Source organism: Linepithema humile, chromosome 8, assembly GCF_040581485.1.
Source record: "Linepithema humile isolate Giens D197 chromosome 8, Lhum_UNIL_v1.0, whole genome shotgun sequence".
Taxonomy (NCBI): Eukaryota; Metazoa; Arthropoda; class Insecta; order Hymenoptera; family Formicidae; genus Linepithema; species Linepithema humile.
The window spans coordinates 8,514,473-8,538,563 of NC_090135.1; the positions used below are offsets into that span (position 1 = coordinate 8,514,473).

The 24,091-nt window shown below is 39.1% G+C and overlaps 1 protein-coding gene across 9 annotated transcripts in view; it reads right to left on the reverse strand.

Moving 5' to 3' along the window:
* Nucleotides 1–24,091, reverse strand: part of Rbp6 (RNA-binding protein 6) — a 581,361-nt gene that overhangs the window by 407,896 nt on the left and 149,374 nt on the right. The window contains exon 1 of one of the 9 annotated variants that reach the window (XM_012364148.2): nt 10,506–10,594. The exons of the other annotated variants lie outside the window; for them this stretch is intronic. The gene's annotated coding sequence lies outside the window, so the exon portion shown is untranslated. Of the gene's footprint in view, nt 1–10,505; nt 10,595–24,091 lie in introns of those variants that run through there. 9 annotated transcript variants of the gene reach the window in all.

Below are 24,091 nucleotides of genomic sequence, written 5' to 3' on the forward strand. Positions count from 1 at the left end.
ACGATGAAAGATGGATTGGCATCGAGGTAGAGAAATTATTCCAAATGTGAATAATTATATTCTACCATTTATATCAATCTAAAAATATACATAAACGTTCTTCGCCCAATCTATTTTGAATAAAATGCACGTAATATGAAAATTATATATAATATTTATATATGAATTGAAGATAGAACAACCACATTTAACAGCAAGTATGAAATATAAATTGTATAAAGTAATTATTTTTAACTTGACTTTTTGTTTCTGTTTCTAGCTTATGAAGATACGAAACGCGGTAGCTCTAATGTTCGCCCAAAGAAATATTCTAATGACGAGGTTCTCTAACGTCGTAAAAGATAATCTCACAATCTCGGAAAATGACCCAAAATATCCTCCATCGTCCCTATTTTTCTCTAATCCGCAGAGCGGATGAGGACGTTTAATAACCACTGGCGTCGATCCTAAGTCCATGCATAATTATGGATCCGACGACACTCGACGGCGTTGATGCAACAGCCACGGTAGAAACCCGCGCTCACCCGTGTTCACACGCCGATACACACGCATACAGTGACATACGCGCATACATACGCGCGCGCGCGTTCCCTTATAGACCGCAGGCACTTCACCCGCCGGCGTCATGAAACACACACCACGGAGGGGATGAAAACAGCCGTGGTACCGTCGGTACACACACGGCGGGATACTATCTCCAGTAGCAGACGTCGTTGAAGACGCAACGGGGGTTGCTCGAGAGTTACCGCCGGTTCATTTACCGGTATTGTTGCCCGCCGCGATCCCTCGCCCCTGTGGGCCCCGCGAGCTCCTACAATCCCATTCGAACACCCCCGCTTCCAGCCTCACGCTTCAACTCCTCCTGCGACACACCCTCCAATCCCCTCGCATTCCTAGACACTCGGCGCGAGCGACCTGCGTTCAACCGGTACATGCATGATTCGGATATTTGAGAGCTGCAGGGGTTGAATAGAAACTAATGCTTTGAATCCAGATTTCGTGAGAATGTTTCGGCAAATAAAAGAGCAAATATAAGATTTGTACGTGACCGTGCAAAACCAAACAAGCAGGCATCACAAAAGATTACGGTAACGAAATATACTGTAATATTGCTGATAAAAGTATGTTTCAACTATCTATTATATTTTTTTTCAATACTACTTATCGAAATCTCATATAGATCTCTTTAAACTATAATAATCTAAGAATGTTAAATAAAATAATTCGTATTACAAATATTAACTTATGCTTATTCTATTTAGTAAATCTTCTTAACACATACCATAAAAATGCAGTATATCCGACGTGGTACATGATAATAAATGGTTCTTACTTTATTAGCTTAGCAAGCCCATCGCTTACAATTTGTACTACAAAGCTTATTTGTATATATATATATATACATATCACTGGTGACATAATGCAAAAAAGAAAATCCAACTTTATTGGATACTTAAAATCAAAATAATTAATAATCATAATGATTTTTTAAAATAATATAAAGCAGTAATTAATTTCTTGTAAAGATACTTGTCAAGATTCTTCCGACAAAATAAAGACAAGTTGCCGTTAAAGATATTCTATCGAAGAGACAAACCGCGATATTAGCGTATGGGAAATTAGGCGTGTCATTAATACGGCTATTTTACGCGATTGCCCGTAGTACCGTAACTACCCTTCAACACGTCCGCACGCCCTTTACATATCCGTCAACCAAAATCAATACTACATTAACGAATACCGATATGTCCGTCGCAGCGAGAGGTCATCCTGTGACGTGCATTATAGACATTACGCGCCGTTATATAGCTCGACAATGTCAATGCATTATCCGCTCAGCGGCAAATACGCCCTGGCAATTAACGTAAAACAATCTCTAATTAAATTGTAACGATGACGAAATTACATTGCATGGGGAAAATTTTGGCACCAATACCGTTATGTCCGATTTTTTTTCCCTCCCTAAAACAGTACTTTAATTTTGTTACATTACGCATGCACTCTTCTCTATTGGACATGTAGCTAGCAGTTAATTTATTTATCTCGTTTAATTAAAACGTAACAGTACAAAAAAATCGATGAGGTGTGTAAGTGAATAAAAGAAATAATAAAAAGGATGTGATTATTAAAACTGCAGAGCTGTCGCACTGATGTACACAATTTTTATATGTAAAAGGCAAATTATAAAATGAGGTGTAAAACCGTGAAATTTGTGCAAGCGCAAATGAAAAAGATATTTTTCGGTTTTGAAAAAGACTCATTTAAATAAACTACTTGTTCTCTTTTTTACCGTAGACAACAATTTTTATAACGCCTAATAATATTCTCGTGAATTTAGTTTTTATCCATTTACATATTGAATAAACATTTAAGAAATATGCTCTTAATTATTCTGTTTTTAATTATAAATTTACAACATGCGCTACAAATTTTTCACTGCATTGCTATTTTAAAACTTTCAACGTAATAGGCAGTATATTTAAATAATTCCCTTCACCATAATTTTATTTAGACATTTTTCGGATTTAATGTATAAATATCCTACGTTTCGCGACATAAATGAATAGAAAAGAGGTTTAAAAGAGAGAGAAAGAGACTTTATTTCTTAAAAGCTTTTCAAAAATTACCGTGCATTATTAACGCGTATTCAAAGTTATTAATTAAATTTTGTAATGTACACCAAGATATATTAGAACTTATTTACCATTCTGTATAATTAAAAAAAAATTATCTTGTGTAATTTCTCTTTCATTTCAGATATTTGTAAAGTTCGTCACAAATGCTACATATTATTTTAATATAAACTTAACATTCCATCAAAATGAACTGCGCACTCAATCTCTTCGAAAGTTTGACGAAGCTACCTTACCGATCGCAAACAATTTTCCTCCGCGATAAATTCGCGAGAGACCCTGCAAACTTTGAAAAGTTCCAAGACCGGGGGGTCACATGAACACATCCTCCGTAACGTTCCATAATCTAGTACGGAGAGGGGAAAGGGCGAAGGTGCCGGAAGCAACAAAGGATGATCTCGGAACAAGTCGGAGTTAAAGCCCACGGCGGTTAACATGGGCTAACTAATATTACATTAGTTACGAGTCCTTATGAAATTAACTACTCCACCCTGTTTCGCGTAGACCACCAACATGACTCGTATTGTGTTCATACGCAAATAAGGTATCTCGCAACTATCGTAAAGCTTCGTAGTTATGTAAATTCTTCGATAAATTTAGAATTACTCTTTTCTGAAAAATTAACTTCCAGCGTTTCAATATTTCGTAGAATATGTTTAAACGCTAAAATAAATTTTATAAAAAATAAGATGTTAAATTTTATCACAGAAATAATTTTGTAATATATTTATACTCATATCATATTAATCATAAAGATTCTTAAATTTTTAATCACATAATCCAAGCTTATTGGTACCTCGACTAATTTATATTCGAGCAAGTTAATTAATAAAAGAGGAAATTGCGATAATTGTGTTATACATTTCATGTAATAGATAGTAAGCACATATAACGAAAGGAAAGGATATAGAGAAAGGGAACAACGAGAACGAGCTTAGACGAAGTTAGGAGTTTCCGCAGGTAAAACCAGAATCAGGGATCAAAGTTGTTGAATCTCCTGCGGAGGCAGTTCGAGAAAGATGGCGGCGAGAGAAGCGCGTGCGACTGCAAAACGTCAGAAAGGGAGAGAGAAAGACGGAGAGAACAACCCCTTCGACCCTCATCCTCCAACTGTAACTCGACGCGAAGGAACTTGACGGGTCTTGCCGCTGATTAGAAGCACTCCAGCGAGTTTCTCGGTACCAGCATCGGGGATTAGGCGAGACGAAGTGAAGAGGGGTTGGCGGGGGGAGAACCCGGAAGAGAGACGTTGGTTGGTAAAGACGACTTTGCCGTTGAGCGAGTGCTCACGCGTGAACGCGCGCTCCATCGCGCGTTTCTCGAATCTCGAGGTACCAGTTGCTGGTCTGTTTCCATACAAATAAATACAAAAAAGTATAAAATTTCTTTTAAGTAGATTCGTTATTGAAACACCTTGCGTATATCTCGTATAACTGATAGCTGGATGTTATCAAAGTGGAATTCGATCTAAAGATATTGAACACTTATTATAAAATTGTAGAAATTGATAAATCAATTTTTGAAGAAACTGGAATAATAATATTTTGAAGTTCTTAATTTTAAAATAACGTCAACGTAACATAAAATTTATCTTAAATATTTAAGAATAAAAAATTTTCAACGCAAAAATTTATCTTTATCTTTACTTTCCTAGCTAAATTGATCAAAATTCATTTATTTTAAGCTTCTCGAGTATTTAATTAAATTAAATCTACGGTCACAGTAAAAAATCCATTATTCAGTCGTAGATAAAAATTTCAATCACCAATCTTCGACGTATTGCGAACGAAACGTGTCAGATAATATCACGACGTTCGCGAATAAATGTGATCGACTTTGTGGATAATTTGACGTCTTTGCCGTTACCAGGAACGTACAATCGCATATCTCGAACAACGTGGCACATTCTTTCACGTCATGAAGCACAATTCGCACAGCAGCTCGAGCGTCAAGAATCCATTAAGAAATGCCGGTTCCGGAAGAAAGGATAGAAACTGACGTTGGTCTAATTTGTCGCCGCGAAGGGTCGAGCATTGCACGGCTTGGCACCGCGTGCAGTTAAATCGCGAGAAATTCCTCGATGCAACGAACTCCGATCCCGATGGGTCTCGAGATTTTATCTGGACATTCCAACCGGCTAATATTACGTCGTTTTTCTTGCGTGTTGTTCCGAACTCGACCCATAGAGATCCCGAACTTTAACCGCCATAGATTTCTAAATACGAACTAACAATAATTTTCTCGTTTCTATCGCTACATTCCCGTGTCTCGTAAATTGAAAACTTTAATCTTTAATAATGTCTATGAGTGTGCAAACTAAACTTGCTTTAATATATCTTAATGTTTTGAAAATAGCGAGAGCTATTTTCAAGAGAAAACTTGAAAACAAAATTTAAAGAAACTTTAAAAAATAATTCGTATTATTTTAATTATCGACGCACAAATTAATCTTCTACACATGATTATTATTTATCGATTTCTTGTCTTATAAAACTTTGATATACAATTTTTACTCGTGACAACAAAAAATGTATCGATAACAGAAACAATTGACGTAAAACGCATTTTTCTGCATTAAAATTAAGTTATAGAAAAAGCTGAAACTTGATTGATATATTGTCAGCGCTGGGAATTTGCGAGGGTGCATTTGACTTCGTTTCGCCCTAAATTTATCCTTTCGATAGGAGCTCGTTTGGTTGGTGAACCAGAGCAGGACGGATTTTATCCCGCACGACGAAGTGAGTGGGGGACGGAGATGAGACGGGTGGAGTATGTCCGAGATCGGATTGAGAGCGTATCGAGGTCTCAATTTCGTTTCAATTTCAAATAAAAGCAAGACTAAACGCCGACACGCTTCGTGATCGAGAGTGGATATCTCGGCGTGGAAAATTACGGCAGGGCGAGAGGGCACGTAGAAAATTCAGAAGAAGAAGACGAAGAAAAGTAAGAGGATGAGAGTGAACGGAGAAAGAGGAGAAGGCAAAAAAAGGAGGTGTTCGATAAGGATTCGACTGTGACAGAAAGGGACCGCGAGCAGGACACACGATTCTCACTTATATCACCCGCTTCCGACCTTGTCCGCCACCTTACCTCCTTTCTCTATCCTCTTTTTGCACGCGAGTAGCGCGCAATCTATCGCGTGATATGTCGAATACGGGCTATATATATAAAATATATATATATATGTATGTATGTATATACATAGCCGAAGGTAGGAGCGAAGTCTATCCGTGTATCGACAGGGATGAGGTCGACATCCCGTCAAAGGTTCCCGGATGACCCATCTAATATCCCGCGGTGCCGCCACCATTACCCTCCGTTATACTTCCTACTACACCACACCCTTTACTCCTCGTTTTTATTTCAGTCCTGAGAGGACAATCTCGACTACCGAAAGATCTTGCTCAAAAATACTGACATTTTTCAGAATTTATTCAATCATACGCTTCAATAATGTTGTTTCATAATTTAGTAGCGCGCCCGAGCGCGCATGATTCTTTTATCTTGATGCTAAGTACAAGCTGCACTGTCCTAAAAATGTATTTATTTTACGAATCCGCACTGTCGCGATAATGTCAAACGCATGCATACATTGTACAGCAGTTTCCGGGTACCGGATTGCTATTCGCGACTTGCCGTTATACCGAAGCACGAACTTGTTAATCTTCTAAGAACTGTCCCATGCCAGCAACTTTTCCAGGACGAAAATAAGATAAAAATAAAAACGAGAGAGATCATCATCAAAAGAAGTTGCCGTCTCTTACAAACGGCATCAGATAAGATTCGAGTTTCTCCCGCCAAAATAGAGGCGATAACTCGTGATCTCTTAAACAAGACAAAGTGTAATCTTACAACTGGAGACTATTATAAGTACGCTATTTAGAAGATATTGGTTAATACAATCGATGCACGATCAATTATGGATTTAGATAAATATGGTAAGAAATTAATAATATAATAATAAACTTTATTCGCCGTTTATCGTTTATATTAATAAACATATTTCACACATTCATAATTTTTATTCTTAATCGTAATTATAAAATTTTCAATTTTTTGCAAAGTTTATTAAATTGATTTTTTAATCCGTTCTTACAGATTTAACCTGGTAACACGAATAACATGATTTATAATGACAATTAGCCGATAATTAAAGAGAAAAACAAATGAAGAGAAATTTAGCATTTTTATATTTAAACGCGCGCTTCAGCAGTGCAAATAAATCATCCTTCTTTAGAACAGCGCGACTTAATAACGCTGATTTATTCGTTGGAAGAAACTCGATAGAGGCTGTCACCTCATCTACTTCACTAAGCTCACCTATATACGCCTGTAGTTCCATTCCGTATTTACGACGAATGGATAGAACCGATGCTCATCTGGCGACAATCCTCTTGCCCAACTACAATATGTTTCTATATTATGCTATGTCTCGCGGCACTACCATACGCGCATACACTATCTTCAGACTATAGATTTTCTATAGACGCGTATTACACGTCGACACGCTCTCATTCGACATCAAGGGAAGTTTGCTCGATGCAGAGTCGGCAGCAGCGGCATTATCAACTCCTTCCATCAATTTCAAGTTAATACGGCTCGATAAATTCGTTGATATCGCGAAAGCTGGAGACTTCAAAGACTTGCCAAAGATATTTTTAAATAATTTTAAATAGTTTGTAAAAAATTGTAAAGCAATTTTCTACATAAAAATACGTTTTAAGTATTTTTATAGCAATAGTGAAATAAACGTGAGAATATGATTACACCAAAAAGACTTTCAATAGGATGTCAATCGACCTTTTTGTCATCCTAAATTTTTATATTCGGAACATTTATCATCCTTCGGCTCTCGCATGAAAATATCAATATCGAAATTACTCGGATAATCACTTGCTCGTTAATCATCGCCTCGATACTGTTTCATCGCGGACTCATGTTCACTAGAGTCGCTATCACCACGAATTTTTCGTGGAAATCAACAGGTTCGCGGTAAAAGGGCCGCGTCATCTTCTGCCCCTGTTCTCTCCCGATCTGGTTCCAGAGAGACGCGAGAAGGAAGAAAAAGGGGGGCGGGAATGGACGAGGATAACGAACAGAATGAAAAGAACAAGAAGCAACCGAGATCATCCACGTACAAAAGTAAGCGAGAGCTGTAGCTAACTATAACTCGTGGCTTTCGGTCGTCGAGGTCATTACGATTTGCATAAAGGGCGCCGCCAGAGCAAGAGAAGCTGCAATACTAAAGAGAGAGAAAGAAAACGAAAAAAATAAAGAAACACAGAAAAGAAGGATAAATGGAATGTTGTAAGTGAATAAGCCAGAAAAAGAAAGGGAGTCTAAGATCATATTCTAGAAAACTGAGATTTAAAAAATCCTCTTTTTAAATCAGAAAATAATACACAATAAAAGTAAGACACGAAGAAACGATAAAAGAGATCACACGAACATGCTATTATAAAAGCAAATATGATAAAAAAAGATTGATTATACGTGCCAAACGAGAGAAAGAATAAGTAGAAAAGAAAAAACTCGGTATACCCGTTGAAATATTCTTACTTTTCTATTTGCTTCATTTGCATGACACGTCCAGAGAAAAATTTATTCTAAAACAAACTCGCGTGTATATATTAATCGTATAAATATTCAAGTATATGTAAAACACGTTAAAAATACGATTGGACAATAATCAAAACGATCAAACACGAGTATAAAGATTGCGAAAGAAAGATAAGACCGAGTATGCAACTGAGTGCGAAAGAAAGAGATGTAACACAGAGGGGAAAGGGCGAGTTCGTTCGCACGTGCGTGCTCTCTCATTACGGCGGAATCACAATGCCAGAGACACGTTACATAAAAACGTGATCTGCACGCAAATCGCTACTTTCGCGTGTTGCTCTCCTTCGTCTCCTTTTTCGCTTTCCACGAAGTTCTTTCTCCGCTTCCTCTCTTTTCCTCTAATCTCGTCAAATTGACGATTACTTCTCTAAGCTCCGCAATCAAATCGCCATTAAGACGCCCGCAAATATTGGGTGTCGAAGCCGATTATCCATATCGACATTATTCGACATATTGATTGCTCTTATTATTCGCATTGGCATTACGCGTGCATTTGAAAAAGATGCAATCGGCTACAAAGTGAACCTGTAAGTTTTTGTTTTTAATTGAATCTTTTAAATTGATTTGTCGTCTAAATAACTTTATTTTTTATTTTCTCATTTCAATAAAAATACTTTTATTACTGTCCGATCTGTTCTTGTTGGAAATTACTTAAAATTAACTAAAAAATATTATTAATCCTTTTCGACAATGAAACAAGCATTTTTAAATTTTGCTTCCAAAGAGCCGTTGAAACATATTATTCACTAGCACACTCGCTGTGTTATTACATGATTATACACGCATTTGAAAAGTGATAATGAGATGCGATATGACGAATTGGTTCGTTTGTCGGCTTTATGTATAACGCTTGTGCAGGTGCGCACATACATATGTATGCGGCGTGAAACCCACAATCGTCATCGCAATTGCGAAGAAGATTGCGCAATCGGATCCAATTCCATTAGATGAGTAAAGATGCAATGTAATCCTGATGGAATACCTACAATGAATAAGAAACAGCGGACTTTCCAAACTTTCAAGAGCAACTCTTCTCCTATTTATCCCGGTTTATCTATCGTTCCGCGCCCTTCGAGACGCTGCGATACGAAAGAAAGTCCTCCTCCGACTTACAGAGAGAGCGGTGAGAAGCCAAGTGGCTGGCGGCCGCTCGAAACCCGAAGAAGAAATCATCAAGCAGATTGCTCTGTAAGAAACGTGGAACAGTCGGCCCTCGGGAACGCTGGATTACCAAGGTCGATTTCCCACTCCGCCGAACGAATAAGTTCGTCGCCCATTCCCATCGCTTTCCCCCCCCCCCTCCCGTTTCTCTCCGGGTGAGCCTCGTCGCCGTTCTCCTTTCTATCCCGCCCGTTTTCTTCGACGCTTTACCTCGAGGATCTCGAGTGGGACGATTATCGTCGTGAAAATCTCGAAGGAGAGCCAAGGCACTAGTTCTCATCGACAGATTCTATCTCTTCTCTCCCTTAACATCCTCACTCGCAAGCTTCGTCCGTCCTTCCGGAGAACCAGAGTCCACCCCCACTTTTTCCCCCCTTTCCCTCATTCTGTCGATTCCTCTTACTCTCTTGCGGTTGAATTCTATGCAAAAACCGGTAGAACTTGTTAAAAGGTTTGTTTGATCGTGGCGCGAGACAAAAGTCGAAAAAAAAAGAGGGAGAATAGCGACGAGAAGGTCGTAAGAAGACTTCGATGAGGAGGATTTACGCAAATGAAAACGAGCGATGTAAAGTGGCGAGCGTAAAATGACATTTGATGGTGGCGGAAATTATGTTTCAATATATTAAAAATGTCTCAAGACTCCGTCCCGTCCCCGTTAACTCATTCCTATATTTCTTCTCGTTCACCGTAAATGGATATCGGGAATCCATAACGCTTCGCCCCGACAATGTTCGCGATTCTCGAAAGAATGGCGATTTCAGGAGGAATTTCGGCACGCTATTGTGCAGAGCAGGCTGAAGAGGAATCGAAAAGAGGAATAGGTCGGACCGGAGAATAGCATCGGACGGGGCTTATTAGTTCCCGGGACGCGAGCAAGGCTCGCTATAAATTACAGTACACGTTGATAGAGCAATATCGCGGCTGACATTAATACTTACAACGGGGATGAGAGATCTGAGATTGTGCCAGAGGTCGAATCATTAACGATGATTTATTGGCTGCGAGGGCTTCTTCCGGCGACACGAGCGCATTTGTGGAAAAGAACCGGGTTTTGCACCATAACTTCTCGCGAGACCGCAATTGAAAACTTACCGTCGCGATAAATAATGTTGTTGATCGTCGCAAAGATGCGTCGCCGCTCTGACTCGCTCCCCGTGAAGAATCGCAAGGACGGTAATTTCCTACAGCGAACGTGCCGATATTAATAACCAGGTCAGTGCACGAGTTTTTTGCATTTTCTTATTTTTCTATCGTAAAATCTAAAACGTAATTAACATTTTTTTTAAGTAAAAAATAATAATGGGCTCAACTGATTGTCAAATCAAATTTAAAAACGAAACGAGCTTAAGGAGCCACGCTAGATTTTCGTGCGAACATCTTTGTATTGTATAAACTATTTATATCTAGCATGGCTCCTTTCGTTTTTAAATTTAACATTTTTTTATTGGAAAAGAATAAGTGTATTTTCTTTTCTTCAATAGAAGAATTATTTCACCCCCATGCATAGAAAATATTATTTTTCGCTATTTTAAAATATTTATGAAATAGATTGTAACTCTAAGAAAGATTTTTTTTAAATCCTTATTGTAAATGAAAAATATTATGAAAGCTTTAGAATGTGAAAGTATCGTTATGATACTTTCATTCAAAATTAGTTCCACACAGCGTCTAATTATATTCTCACAAAAATTCCGCGAATAGCGCGCGTAAACAAGCTAGTACACGCTTATATATTTCAATAAGAACAATGAGCTCGATTCTGTTTTTTACGGAGTGGTCTTGTACACACAGATGGCACGACGGCGGAGAAAGACGAAAGTAAAAGGACAAGACAGCAACGGGTAAACTGGGGACATACGCAACGGGGGAGGGAAACGCGAAGCGATGAGGCTCGCTACGAGAGAAGCGAAGCTTATATTATGCAAAGCATGTGTTCGCCCCGGGATTTATGGCGGCTGTTTCGCTACCGACTACCACTATACGACCACCCGGCATACACACTCGAGCTACTTTTTGCACGGATTCGCTTGCTTCACGAGCGACAGGATAACCCAGAATCCTCGCGTCAAAGTGCATTTCCTAGGCCCGGTAGAAATCAGTCTTAATAGCGTATAAAAATGAATGTGTTGATCATCGCATAGAGATTCTAAAAGACTTTAAGAACCAAATTATGTTTCTGACATTTTGAATCTTTGAACTACAAACATTTTTTGATTTGTTAACTTAAAAATATTAAAATTTTTAATCTTTGTAATTTCCTAGCTCAACAGTATTAATAATATAACATTTTGCAACATTCCAATTGTTAGCAATAATATGTACCTATTACGGTCCTTTTACTATGTCACATTGTACGCTTTCAAAATTCGATTCTAAATACTGTCCCTTTGATTGCTTTTATTACAACCAATAGCAGTCACGTTCCGTTATTAAATTGCAGCTTTCTGCATTCGCGCGAACAACATTATTCATATATATAAAAAAAATGCTCGAACGATGACGGGAGATTAATCAATCGAACCTCGATCGTGTTAATTTTTGCTTTGGCGATCAATGGCGTTGCGAACGCATTCGCCGTAGATTTATAATAAATTCGCATGTTTATGCGGTTGAACGACTGGCGGCGGTCCAAACGGGCAGTTTGATTGTTTCGAATAGCGGTCGGCGTGCGTAATCTATTTCGCCCAGTTAAAATATCTCATTAATCGCCGTCGCGCGAACCGTTAAACATTTTGTCGACATGACTCGCGAATATTATTCGCCCGATAAACGCTTCGTACTGAATTATAAGCGGCGTGAATATTTTACCGTAGCGCCGTATAACAAAACGACTAGCTGTCGTGCGCACTACGACGAGTACAAGGGCATTTTCAGAATCACTTGCACCGACAGCCTCGCTCAATTAACTCTAGTTAACGATTCACTGTCCTTTTGCCAGCTTGCAGTCCTATAATCTACATTGTAGCGTAACGTTTGGGAAATTTGATTGCGAACAGTAGTCGTCGATTTCAATAATTCTACTTTTTCCCCTTCCACACTTTATAACAATCTTAAGAAACAACAACAATGTTGTTGCCAAAAATAACAAGATAAAATTAAAAAGATACAATTGGTTATCTACCTATAACTTGAAGACGTGAAAACACGTCAGTCACGTAAGTTGCAGTATTAAAAACCAGAGAAAAGATTTAATTAACAGATAAAAATATAAAACGGAAATTTAGTTAACGGTGCAATTAAAAACTGTGAACTGTAAAATTATTATAAAGAAAGCTCTGTCACAGCTTGTGAAAAAAGTCGATAAAATACATACATAAGTAATAGTATCTCGACGGGTATTTTTACAAAGGAATGCTTTACATCGCCACAAACGACGAATTTTTCAAATATTTTATTCAGCACGGTATCATTTTGCGAAAATATACTGCGGAATATACAGAGATATTATTTTTTAGCTCGTTCCCCTCCATACGAACGAGCGATGTTGGTACGCGCGATACAACTCTCAGCGAATTCGTTAATCGCGCGGTTAAATTCTGCCGCTACGCCCCAGCCGGCCGGTTTGGACGCGATAACGCGTTAATTATCGCCCGGTGATATTTCGCCGCGGCGTCAAGCCGCGTTCGTTTCAAAAAGGGCTGTCCCGTGAAAAGCGTCATTCAGTCTAATTACGGACTGCGGACAACAATGCTCACCCTTCTATTCCGCTTGCCCTCGTGCTTCATCCTCGTCACACTCTCGCATTATCTCCCGCTTCTCCGTTCACTTGATTCGCCACCATTCTTTGCGTCTCTATTTTTTTTTTGCAGTCTTGCAATATATGTTTAGCACGAAATGTAATAATTTTTTAACGAGGAAAACTACATTTCTAGCGATGTAAAATCACATCTTTGATGACTACACAGAATTCTGCCGTAATTTCTTTTAGCTATGTATCTTTATGTTAATTTCAAATAAATTTTATGTTAAAGCAAGTTTGTACGGAATAGATATCTCAATCATGTAACGCGTACAATCTGCATTCTGTTTTTGTCACGACAAAACTTTTTCAAGTTGTACAATGTCAAATCGTCCACAAATTCGCGATATTATCGTCCGAAGGAAGTCGTTCGCAATCCCGGTCGTATTGTCGGCCGCGGTATCGAGGCGGATCGTTAAAAGAAATTTTCGCGGGGAGAAAGAAAAAGGGAAAGAACGCGAATGCACGTTATTGCCTCGTTTTGCGGGATATAACGACGCTCGCGTGAATGCGCTTGTTAGACTACGTCTTCGAATATCCTCGACGACTATTAAGCGGTCCTTTATCTGATTGTGAATAAAGATTCGAAAAAAAGACAATATTGCAAAATCTGTCTGAAGCATATCGTCATCGCTATTTGGTCAAGATGCTTATTTAAAGTTCCAATTTCTTGCATTACGTTTCTACCGAAACGTAAATAATGGAGGAGTAGTACTGAATTATGTTAGTATTAACACACGTATGCAAGTTTAATTGTTTTAACATATTCATGTACCGTAACTAGAAAATAAACAGGATTATAAATCAAAGATTCATTTTCAACCTCGCAGAAAAGTGGAAAAAACTCATTAGTAAACCTTAACGAATTCTCCAGATTGTAAAAAAGCCACAATAAAATATCGAACTGATACGATAGTCTCGCAGTAATTTACGGAACGACGTATCGCCACAAAAATGGCAGCGCTCCAGTCGACGATGTTTCCTATCCTGGTCATCTGCTTGCCAAAGCAGGATGGTGACGAGGAGGGGGAAAAAGCGGAAACGGGCCGTCATTTAAAGCATAAAACGCGGATACGCGCGTGTTCGATGAAGCGGGAGGGTGGAGGGATGAGCGGAGGGAGAAAAAGTCCGACTGACGTGAAATTTTCCGTGCGATTTTCCGCGGCGCTTCCTTCCTTCTATGAGGCCCACAAACATTTTCTTCCTCACGGCACCCTCTACCTCTTCTCTTCCGCTCCCTCCCGCATGTTCTCCGGGAGCGGCCATTTATATCGGTGGCGGACAACGAGGCGGTGAGGCGGAATAAATCGCGGCTCCTTTACAAGTGCTGCCAACGGGAATAGAGACATCGCCTTCGCCTATCAATTATTTGCCGTGCAATTTACGAGGCCGTACTGGCGGGAAAAGGACCAACGGGGTGGAGAAGGAGCGAAGAAGAGAACGCCACCGGCAATGCACCCGTTGCAAATAAACTCACCGCCCCCGTTGGCGGGGAGATGACATCTTTACTACGGACCTTTGCGACTTCCTGTTACCATGCTCTCCTCCCCAGTTTCCCCATCCCTCTCTCCGCGTCCCCCTTTGGTTCTATCCGCGGTTCTTGCTCGCTTCGACGTGCCCAAATCCAAATATCTCCGCGTTCCCATATTTTAAAGATGAGCGCGCCGATTTATAGCTCGGACGAAGCCGAGCGCTTCCGACCGCCGCGGATACAAATTGTTCTGTTTTTCGATGGTTTTTCCAGCCCGGAAAACCGGGTTGCCTACGTATTCCTTCCTGCGAGAACAAACAAACATCGCGGCCCGGTGTAGCAAGAGCGATGTTGTCTCATCGGTATTTCATCCAAAGAAAAGTAGATAAAGAAGGATTGGATCAAAGATTGATTTGTTATACCGTTATAATATCTCATTATGCACAAATTAATCAATCCAGATAAAAAAAAAAGGACTCAAAAGACACTAAAGGATATAAATTACTTATAAAATAAAGAAGGCTATATTAATATTAAAATTATCGAAGCTGCAAAATAACCCGTGTAAATGCGAATGAAGAAGAAAATAATGAAATTGGTGTTTTCTAAAACTAATAATATTTCCTATTTTTTTCCTTACAAAAATAATGCAATTATAAAAAGACGGAGGGAAAAGCAAGAGAAAAATAAGATCGCGAAACAAGACTAAAGTAGCAAGATCCGAGATGCGTATAAAAGAAGGGAGACGATTCCAAATGGGACTCTCTCACGTTTGAACATACAAATGTTGCGAGAGGAACATGTATGCAAAGTGCTCGCGCGGTTTATTTACTTTACATCTGCAAATATGTGCAGCAATGCGTGTCCGACACATGCTAATGCGTGTTAAAAGAAGCTGCAGAGAAATGATATTGAATAAAATAAGAAAAATTAAAAAAAAAAGTGAAGATAGAAGAAACACAAATTACCTTCTAGAAAAAAAACCAATAAACAGAAATAACGAGCGAAGAAAGAGAATGATTTCATAAAACTGTGTGTCGTAGATTATTTTTCCTGATACATGTATAGATAAGCGCACATATAACACAAAATTAACAATAATATAAATTACAGAAACGTAAAAAACAGAACAAAACGTAATAAAATTGCTTTTTAATAAACGACACAAATTTCTTCCACACAAGATAATACAGAAGAAAAGGAGGAAAATAAAGAGTAAAAAGCAAAAAATGGAGAGAGAAGATTTGCAAACACGCGAACGTGACAAAGCACGCATCGAGAATACACCTGCGGCCGCGCGTCATAATTGCACGCACACGCGTATTCTACACGTGCGGAATGTTACTCTGTACCTCACCGTCTTCCACGTGCGCTTCCCCTGCGTCGTCTTACAATTAGCGACGACCTCGTTCCCGGCGCATTACCCACGATAACTTATGTAACGTCGCATTTCGTACGTAAAATTGCATTCCGCAAGTGCATTGCGTTCAGCAAGTTGCTAACCGGCAGCAGCGAGTCGTCGGCTTTCGTTCGCGAATAACCGACCTGTTAAAATCTCATTCTACCGTAAATGGAATATTACATCATGAATGTTCCACAACAGCAGAGAGACATGATAATATTATAAATATTATCCTACAATAATATGATGATATAATACAGTACCTGTGCGGAGGTCGCGGATATAGGCAGTGATGTGAGAAAAAACATCGCATGCGCGCATGTAGATTGTATATAAATGCATTACATCGTGAATACTGTACAATGTGCAATAGGAAATATATATGTATATGCATAATAACGATACAAATGTGACACAATACCAGTGTATTGTAATGCGTAACAATAAAAGAGTATCAAATCGCGGCTCGAGAATTACGTCTGAATCATTCAGCTTGTTGCAAAAGATATATCGCATTTGTCAATAAAGTTGAATACAGAATTACAACCAATTCTCCAACGTTCAAACGTTAAATAAATGTATCTGCCATTATAACTTTCTCGTAAAAAGCAAACTAAACAGCGCAATACCGTCGGCGAGAAGTCGGAAGCTCGCGCGAGAAAATAGTAACGAACGGGAAGAGGGAGAGGAATGAAGCAGCGATAGCGGGGCAGGGAAAGAAGAACGTGCGCAAAGGGCTAACTGGATTTATGTACACGATCGTGTGGCCAGCTCGAGAACGCGGTATCAGTAAATAAACGCGGTCGGATAACACCGCGAGCAGAAACAACGTGGATAGTGAAAACGAGCGAAAGGGACGGAGGAAAGGGGAGAAGCGGAGGTGGAAAGAGTGAGATAGAGCGACGCCGGCCCTTCTTCAGGAAAGACTTGTCCAGCTCCTAATCGACCGGAAGAGACCCACTCACTGGCGGTTTTAAATTAAACCGCGGCAGGTCGGTTCGTTAGCCGACTCGACGCCGTCGCCGTGCGAAACCATAAATTCGTGCGAGAACGAATGGCTTGGGTTATGCAACGGTGTTTCTTGTCGCGTTTTTCGCGCACAGAAGAGCGCCTACGAAAGAAACAAAGAAAAAGAAGAAAAGCTTGATTTCTACAGCGGTTTAAAATTGATATATCGCTCATTTTAACGAATCTTTCAAAAACTATATCAGCCGAAAGCCAAATATCTAAACCAAATATAATTACTAATAAATCAGTCGGCTCGAAAGATTATACGTCCCAAATTTTTACGAAAGTTAGTAAAAGAGTAAATTTATATATAAAACGGAGAAAAATGAATAAGATAAAGTATAAACTTTTTCGGCGCGGAACACATGCGTGTTATTATAAATATTTTTTCTCACAAATCCTGAATCCAATACAAAGTCAGATCCTGGGGGGAATAAACAGATGGCTTTGCCGAAATATCTGATCCAAATATACACTCGTTCGCAGCGTGTAGCAATTTTAATGCCGAACCGCAGTGTGAAACTTTGCACGTAGCAATTTGCAACACCAGGAGCGGTCGCGATCCGGATGCAAACAAACGTAATCCCTCATCGCGCAACTTCTGCAATTGCACTCGCGCGGGAGCAATAATGCAGAGAGAAAGAGAAATCCGTAAGACACGAGCACACGAGCGCGGTCCGCGTGAATCAGCATAAAAAATTGGAACGAATCCAATTATCAGGATTAAAACGTTCGTTCTGGGACATTCTGCGAGCGAGCGAGCGAGCGCGCGATTATCCGCTCCGCCGCGCTTGCGGGATAATAGGATTGCTACAGCTTGATGTATAAAGTCGTATCAAAAGTACGGGGTAATAACGTCATGAACCAGGAGCGAAATGAAAAATGCAGTCGGAGGTAAGTCGGGAGGGACGGGGCTGGGCAGGCAGGGGGAATGTGATGCGCCAATCTGGGTAACGCGCGAGAAAACGTACGTTGCAGCGTATGAAGGCTGTGCACTTCGGAGGATGCAGTCGGGGGTCTGAGAAGAGAAAAGTGCGGGGTGAAATATCGTAACAGAAACGAAAAGGAGTGAAGAGTCAATGTGGCGGAGAAAGAGAGAGACACGTGAATTTTATGATACCTTGGGGTAAAACCTCTTCAGCCATGTAGTATTGTTGATAGTTGTAAGAGCTTTAGAATATACATGAGAAAGTGCAAATGTACAAAAGTGTTGCTTCGCGTTAAAAACGGCGAGCTAAATGCGCACAACTAGATTTTATATTACGTGCAATTACAAAAGTAAGATTTGCTGCACATTTTGAAATTAAATTCCACGTAAAATATTTACGTATAGAAATATATAATATTGCTAAAAAAGCGAAAAAGAACAGATAAAAATATCTGTGATAATACCAAAAAATTTGATGACTTTTTAAGACAATATAATTTGAGGTGCATATAAAAGTCTGCGGATATCGATTTACAATGAACAAAAAAAGTGCCGAGTCAAAGTATATAAAAAGTTAATATAGAAAGGTGAAAGGTAATGTAAAATGGCATTCAGGATGCCATTTTAGGCGCGTGTTATCGCCACGTCAGGCAGTTTTAAGCGAGCTTATTATTCGGTATCAATGGCGATCATCTGGCGAATTCACATGCGTTTCACCCTCGCGCTTGTTCCTCTCATCCGTCAGCCGGGTGCAAAATAACGAAATGTAAAATCTAATTTGCCGGCCCTAATTAACCACCAGTTCCAGATCCGTAAATCGCGGATATTTTGTACATGTTAATACAATGTTGTCGCAAAAAAAAAATACGTCATAATAATAATAAAATATAATTTTGTCTGATAACTCGATTGGTAATTAATAATAAAAATCAACAATAAAAAAAATTGTGAATGCAATATATTAATAAAAAATGTATAAAAATAAAAAAATCTTGACACATAATAATTACAGAAAATGCGTCGACACGCGAATGTACATTGACCATGTGTCAAACGTCGAATAACTGCCTGTATGCGAACTGCGCGGTATTAATTATTTACAATACGCTGACAACACGTTAATTACTTTTAACATTCAAACGTATAACGTTCAAAAGGCCACGAGAAAATTTTCACTCGCTGGAAAATGTTTTTCCCGGTCGGTTGCGCGGCGTGAGTCGACAGTACTGGCTGGATCGTTCGTCTTAATTAGAGTGTTATTTCCTGATTAGCGGGGAATGCTTTATTAGATTTATTACCGTTCCCGAACGCCCGCACGCGTTACACGCGCATGTTACTAATTCACCACCGCTTATTATATCGACTAATAAAACGGGCATTCTTAACAAGAGAATGATAAACAAAAATTTATTGTGTTCTGCTTTCTTGAAGCAGATCAGCATTAAATATCCAATAAAATATATGAGAAGACACAGTTAATTCTTTAGAAAATAATCAAGAATATCTACTTAAACAATGAATAAAAATGTTCACGCGCGTGACAAATTAATGATAAAATATTCTGCCAGTTTATTATTTTTTCTCCTTTACGTGTTTCAATGTTTTCTCGAATATACTGCAAGAGATGACAATAATTTTTCCAACTCGACTTCGTGCGGTAAGACAATGAAAGTCGAACTCACGGGACATTCTAAAAATCGCAGGAATATCCCGAAGCGAATGGAACGAGTTTATATGCCGGTCTGCGCCGCATCTGAGGGGATCGGAGGTGGATCCACGATTCTAGCTGGATCGGATCCAACCACGCCTCCATTTTGGTCGTAAAGCACGCCGGAAGATCTCGCGCGGCTGACGACGTGCGCGTCCCGAAGAAACGTACAATGCAATTTAATAAAGGTAATAACGTTAAGAGTATTTTCGTTTTTCGCTCACTTGAGCGTATATATAACCTGGAAACGCGTTTACACGAAATGGCACAAGGTAGATGGGCTGTGCACAATTTCCAAAAAAGCATCTCATTATTTCTAGAACTTTTTAGTGTCACCTTGTTTTCATTTTCAGGATTTATAAGTAATCTCCTGTTATTACGAAAACTCATGCTATAGCGAAGTATATCTAAAGAAAACTTATAAAAAGAATACTTGTCAAACCGCAGATTTTATAGTATATTATTGAAGATAAATAAAATGATCTTATAACAAAAAAGTCTAAGATTTCGAGAGCATGAGCTTTCAAAAGCTATTCTGACAATGCTCGAGCGGCTGTCTGCGGAGAATTCTAGTGGCGCTTATAAAGATTTAGGATTGCATAGTGAAGCAACCAAAGAAGCGAATAGTGACAAGTGGATGATGGTGTGCGGGGGGGAGAGACGGGTGCCGATAGGAATATGTGGCAGCGATTGGGCGGCTATCCAAAAGCCATCGTCGAGCGGAATCCATCCGAGGCAAGGGAAAGGTAGAAGGGGGAAAGGGGGATCCATCTTTGAAACGAGGAAAAAGGGGCGGAGGGAGAAAAGAATCCCCACGCGACCACCACCTCTCCCTGCGCCTCTCTTTCCCCTCGAGGAGGCTTCAGGGCTGGCGGCCCAATCGGTGGGCGAACTTTTTTGCAGCGCAGTTTAACGAAGCGTCCCTAAATTCTCTCCCTGGTGCAGCAGATCGATCCAGGGGCACGGACGGCAGAAGGGCGGCGGGAGGGCTCGCGGGGGTTGGAAGGGATGAGGACGGAGGGAAGGAAGGGGCGACCCTGCATCGACGACGATTCGTAAATCGTCCCTTGGCTACGCTGCAATGCGGGCGGAAGGTAAGAGAGAGGCGCTTTCATTGGCCGGCGCGTTCGCGCCCTTGCGCTTAAACGCGTCGGCGAAGAAGCTTTCAGCGAGAACTTTAATCAGAAGAGAGAGGGACTGAAGATTGGATCATGATCGGCGAGATTTTCCTATCGACTTTATTGTTGCAAATCTTCTCGCTTATATAAGATTAAAGAAAGAAAAACTAAATTATCTTTACAATCATTACATTTCAACATAAGTTTTATGAGAAGTTTGTCAAAAATGTTAAATAAATAAATAGTAGCTGAGAAAATTTTCAAGGATTTTAATAGGTATATAAACACTGTAAAGTAGCGAACTGTGAATTATATTGGTCAAATTATTTAGAAATAAATTATGTTGGTACATTTTTGAAAAAATTATTCTAATATGCAGAATATATCATTGCTTAAAATATTCGAATTTTATAGACTTACGAAAATTTCTATAAATATCACTCGCACAAAATTTTCTCGTCGCATATCGTAAACACTTTTAGTACTTAATTTCACACCATTTCAAGTGCAACAGTAAAAAAAGTTCAAAGTGTTCTTTATATCAAGGATATAAACTTTTTCAGAGACCAACTAAAGTACTTAGATATAACGTCATGTATACTCTTTCAAAAAATAAAAATTACTTATAAAAGTATGCAAATGTTCCACTTTCGAGATTTTCGAATAAAATTAAGATCGTTTAATTTTCTAATTTTCAACAAGCAATTATCCACTCGATAAGCAAATTTGTCTGCAAAAGCTCTAATTTTTTTCCACCGTTTATTTTTTGCAAAAGTCGAGGTGCTATTTCTCGAGAGAAAAGCTGGAGTCGCTTTTAGTTGTCTTAAGGATTACGATGGATTATAGGGTCGAGGTTATGAGGCCACAGCTCTCTTTAGAACCCTGAAAGGCATCGACAAGAGGGGTGAGACGGGCCAGACGCGGCAAAAGAGAGAGCTAATATAAATCTGGGATTAAAAGTGGCCGAAAACATCGCGGAGTACCGCGGCGCAATATCTTGAAAGCATTGACGAGCGAGTCGAGGCAGAAATTATCTGGTCGACAGACTTCCTTTGGAAGACGCTTGGTTTCTTCCTCCCCCCTCTGTGATTCCACATAAATTAAATACCGTCATGCCTACCGTCGACATCAGAGTTTGCATTATGCGCAAATTTCGATCAGCTAAGATTACTCTCTTATTTTCATTATTCTTTTTACTATTTTGATTCATTTTCTTCACGTATTAGCAGCTCTCTGCTAATATCAACTTCAAAGACATCTTTTCACATTATATGTTTATATAATATCGTAACAATTTTCCTGTTCTAATTAAATTTGTGTTAAACTATCAAGTATATCTCAGAATTTTAGTATTAAAACAGTAAATTAATTTTATTATCAAATTATGAATTTATTCGCTTTATATAATATAATATATATGTCTATTTGAAAAAGATTGTTTTTATAATTCTATGATATAAATTTGTATTATCTAAGCTGTTCAATACAATACATTAGAAATCGATTCATCGAGATATCTGGGTAAAATAAATATCCACTTCTCGTGATATTCTGGAATTAATACCGCAAATATCGAAACGTACTAGCTACAATTTCCAAGTTATCTCCTTCCGCCATAATGCACTCCCTACAAAGATACGAAGCATCCGACACGATTCCAAGGAACAACAGACTCGGTAAGTCGGAAGGATTGGCGTACGAGTGCCTTTTACCTCTTCCGTGGAAACGCAGACGCTTGCTAGAGGTTGCGGACAAGATAGCGGGAAAGGGGGATGGAAAGGGGCGGAGGAGAAGGGAGTAAGGTGAAAACAACAGGACAGATAATCTCCGTGTTTCAGCGCAGGAAGGGATTTCCGTTTGCTTCGCGGAGAGACCGGAACAGGAAGCATCTGGAGCGTCGGAGCCGCGGCGGGAACGTGGAAAAGTGCGGAGCGAGCGTGGAAATAACAGCGTTGGTGGAAACCGCTTTAAAGAGGCTGTCAGCGCGGAAAATGACTAATGCCCGTTTCCCAGGACGCGGGGTGTTGCTTAAAATAACATCGTAGATTGTAAGCCGATGCCGGGCATGTATGTTAACGCCGTTACGGACAGGCGAAGTCGAATCATGGAGAATATGAAGAATACTGATGTCTACACCGGATGTCCCCCCGCAAAAAACGCACGCGGATAACAGTAATTCGAAAAATGTGATGTGATTTTTCAATTCTCTCTTTCCTAGATTCTTATACAACTCTATCAATTTTGTCGATCTTTAATTTGAATCACGAGATCTTTTAATCTTTATATTTTTAAATTGATTTCTATCATATGTGTATCAAATATCGATATCTCTTATAATTCTTTTCAATTTTTAAACTTTCAAAATCTTGAAACATAGCTTATTGAATTTTTCAATTTTTTTCTTGAGATAATATCTGATCACATAGCACAATTCTTCACAAATTCTAATGTACTTAAAACATTAATTTTCTCAATTTTTGATATAAAGTTTTTTAATCTTTAATTAAACAGTTTGATCATTAATTTGCAGACCTTTAAACTTCACATGATTTAATTATTAAAGTAGTCAACAATGTACGTTTAATGTTGCAGCGCATTGCAAGCCTGAATTAAAATTTTAATTAAAGAGAAAATTGACTGAAATTTATCCCTTGCTCCCTTTATGAAATACCCCATATACGCGCACTAGTACATTAGTATTATATGTTCATACATATATGCATATACTATTAATAGGTACAACCGCGGCGCTTTGCTCTCTTCTGCTTAATTATATGAAAACACCGTTAATAAACATCCGTTGCCACAATTTCAAGCGGTTTGATTTATCTAGCAAAAATACTTGTATAAATCATACTTCATCACTAAATGATTAAATAATAAATAGAAAGCAGTGCTGAGTTGGAAATTTATATATTGCAAAAAGTTTCGATAAAAACAATTTTTTCGAAGAACCGTTCTTGGTTGTTTAAGACTTACAAATTATCAAGAGAGTATATCGAACATTTTTATCTATCGAATATTCCGTTTAAAAGAAAAATAAGTATTTACAACCTATCTGATTTATTTAACTGCGCAATAATTACACTAGCAAGTTCGAGCTATATCTAAAAATCCGTGAGCATAGGAGCTGCAACATCGACATTGGTCGCGAGATGAAAGCGACTTGAATGACGTCCGCGTCGTCGACGTTAAATTTCTGATTACGCCGCCAGCTTTTCATAACGGATGCGAGAGGGGGAGGATTCACCACGGAGCGGCGAAACGCATGTAAATCACTCTTTATTAAGTACAGCTGCGAACG